This window comes from Phoca vitulina, unplaced genomic scaffold, assembly GCF_004348235.1.
Source record: "Phoca vitulina isolate PV1807 unplaced genomic scaffold, GSC_HSeal_1.0 scaffold687, whole genome shotgun sequence".
NCBI classification, from domain to species: domain Eukaryota; kingdom Metazoa; phylum Chordata; class Mammalia; order Carnivora; family Phocidae; genus Phoca; species Phoca vitulina.
This window is the reverse complement of record NW_022590374.1, coordinates 8,046-11,557: the sequence shown is the minus strand read 5'-3', so window position 1 is coordinate 11,557 and position 3,512 is coordinate 8,046.

Here is a 3,512-nt window from a genome sequence, read left to right as displayed (position 1 = left end):
GAGCCACATCCAGAGCCCACAGCCCTGCGGGGAGAGCTCCTTGTACAATTACCCTTAGTTCCATAACCGGACCCCGACACCCCGCCAGATTGTTTCATCCCCTCCCCCTATATTCTTTCTCTCTGGTACCTATTAACTGTTATTTTATCTTTTCATGTTCTGTATACTATTATTTGTTTTAAATAAAATTACTTGTTTTCAATTGAACACGTCATGCACATTAAATATATTCCCAACGCTGTGCCACCACACCATAGAACATTGCTGCAGAATATCTCATGCCCCAAAGGAGTCCCCGAACCAGAAGCCCCCCCTGCCCATTTCTCCCCCAGCCCAGACCATCAAAACCCCTAAGCTGCTTTCTCTCCCTGTTCCTTTCCCTGTTCTGGATGTTTCTGTAAGTGGAATCACGCAATAGGTGCCTTTGTGACTGCCCAACTATTTTCAAAGGGGACTCGTTTTCTTCTGTGTTTATTTGACATAGAATTTCCCTTATTCAATATTGAAATCCCCGATGGATCACACATCAGATGTAATCATAGAGGCCACTTTAGGAATTATGGGCACAATCTCGGGGCCGAGACCCCTGTTCCTGCTGGGACACCACAGCCTGACCCCAGACAGGACAGGGCTGGTTCCTCCTGCGGCCCACACAGAAACCGGGGAAATGCAGAAAGCTGGAAGACACACCACAAAGGGCAAAAGCATTGCTCACAACCCAAGGCCAGAGAAAGGTTTCACCTGACTCTTGTCCAAACAATACACCAAGTCACTGGGTTCCACAAGGACAGACACCAAACACATGCAAGTCCAATGGGGGAGGACAGGCACGTGCGGAATCACAGATGCGGGAGCTCCCGAGGAAGGATTCTGGCAAAGGAAACCCTATGGAGGCAGCGCTGGTCACCCTCAGACTGGCAGGTGTCTGGTCTGGGGAGAACATGAGGAAGCGGAGGTCCAATGCAGGTCCCCTGGAGAGAAGGGTGACAGGCACCCCTGTCTGGGAGAACAGTGAGCAGCACCCATCCCAGGCCACAGGTGCACCCATCACCTGGCATGCTCGGCCTCTGACTAACCCCTGGAAACTGGCTCGGTTTTTCACAGATGTGTTTCCAGGAGTGTTCAGTACAGCGGTGGTGGAGAGAGCAGGGAATGGAACAACGCTAATGCCCAAGGAGATGGATGGGATCCACAGTCCCAGTCCTCATGATAGAATGTCCTGTAGCCACTGTCACATTGTCATTCGGGGCACAGGATCCGGGAAGCCCCTCCTGAGACCCCTCCTGCCACCCTGTTCCCGGGAACATTCAGAATTGGAGGAGGAGGAGGTAGAGAGGATCCAGGATGACAGAGGGCCAAGGAGAAGGAAGGTCAGCACTGGGAGGACCTGAGCCACCATCCAGGGCCCAGGCTGTGGTACCCTTGGACCTCACCCCAAATAAGGGCTCCTGATGGATGGACCCAACTTCTGCGGTTTCCCTCCCTCCCTCCCTCCCTCTCTCTACCTCCCTTTCTCCCATCCTTCCTCCCTCTAACTCCCTCCCTCCTTCCCCCCTTCCTCCCTCATTCCGCAGAGGATCTGGGGCCCCTGTTGTGGACTGAGCACTGGGGCTTCATCAGTGAGCATCCCCCAACCCACATGGTCACGTCCACTGTGGGAGGTGACAGGGGTCAGTCCTCAGGGCTAGGAGTGTGACGAGCACCAAGAATCTGCTCCTGAAAACAGGACTTTGTTGCACAAAGAATGGAGAGACCCATGCTTAGCACTTCCTCTAGAAAAATCTAGTCCTGAAAAGTGATGAAGAGTGAGTATATCCTAGACTTCCTGCAGTGTGAGTTCTAATGGCAGGTACACACTGATTCCTAGAACTAACAAAGTAAATTACCCAGTGTCGACTGGGGGGTTGTGACTAACTTTTCTGACCCAATGACAGCATTTCAGGCAACATCTCCAGGGCTTCCAAGTTGTCCCAAGGGTCTCTGCGATCCTCTGATCCTTCCATTGACCTCCTTGGGAAGCTCTGTCTTGTCATCTTCCTTGTCTCCTGCCCCTTCTGGGACCCTTCTGTGGCCTCCCTGCCAGGGCCACCCCCACCAGGACTCCCTGTGCCCTGTGGCCTGGCACCCACATCCCATGGGGCTCCTGTGAGCCCAGTGCATTGTGCAAAGACTGTGTGCTCCCTCTGGGGTCACTTGGCATCTCCCCTTGCAGCGGCCTGCATCTTCCTGCACTGGGTCTCCTCTGAGCAGTCTGTGCGGCCGGACTGTGCCCATGTACGGGCACGGAAGCGAGAGTCCAGAAGGTCCAGGCGATCTGCTCCTAGTCCCAACGTGTGGAGCCTGGGCCAAGGATGGTCAGCGAGCAGAGGAGGACTTGGGCCCAGGAAGCCTGAGGGAGGACATGGCACAGTGAGCCTGCAGGAGGAGAGTGAGCACCGTGGAGACCTGGCGCTCAGGCCTGCTGGGAGACCACATCCCACCCTCACCGGCTCTGTCCCCAGGTCTGGAGGTCGTCCGGGTATCCACCCTCACAGCCTGTAGGCTGGCAGTGGCTGGCAGGAGAGGAGGCACCTGGTGCAGGAGAGAGCCCTCAGCCAGAGAGGAGGGGGCAGGTGCTCCCCCAGCAGCTGCAGGAACTTGGGGTAGCCACCCTCCCAGGCTGCAGGTTGGCAGTGACTGGCAGGAGAGGAGGTGCACCTGGTGCAGGACAGAGCCTTCAGTCAGAGAGGAGGGGGCAGGTGCTCCCCCAGCAGCTGGAGGAACTCGGGGTATCCACCCTCCCAGGCTGCAGGCTGGCAGGGACTAGCAGGAGAGGAGGTGCACCTGGTGCAGGAGAGAGCCCTCAGGCAGAGAGGAGGGGGCAGGTGCTCCCCCAGCAGCTGGAGGAACTCGGGGTAGCCACCCTCCCAGGCTGCAGGCTGGCAGTGGCTGCCAGGAGAGGAGGCACCTGGTGCAGAAGAGAGCCTTCAGGCAGAGAGGAGGGTGCAGGTGCTCCCCCAGCAGCTGGAGGAACTCAGGGTAGCCACCCCCCCATGCTGCAGGCTGGCAGTGGCTGGCAGGGGAGGAGGCACCTGGTGCAGGAGAGAGCCCTCAGGAAGAGAGAAGGGATAGGTGCTCCCCCAGCAGCAGGTGCACTGGGGCAGGCTGAGGGGACATCAGTGGACAGCAGTGCCTGCAGCTGGGGTCTCCACACAGACCCCCTCCTTAGGCTCAGCAAAAGCTTGTCTGGATGGCCTTTGTCCCCCAAATACAAAGTCTGGCCCAGGGCCCCCCCACCAAGCCCTGACTCCCAATCCTTTGTACTCAGCTCAAGTGACAAGAAATGGCCAATAGTTTAGGTGGTGTTGGGTGCACAGGGACATTTGCTTTTCTAGCCCATGCTGTAACGTTGCTGGCATTTTAAAGATCTCAAGGCTTTGATTCAAAAACGGTAGGATGCCGGGGACCCTAGTCGGCTTTCTGGAAACCTGCCTCTGTGCCTTGCAGCCATCCCATCCCACCAGCGCTGCTCA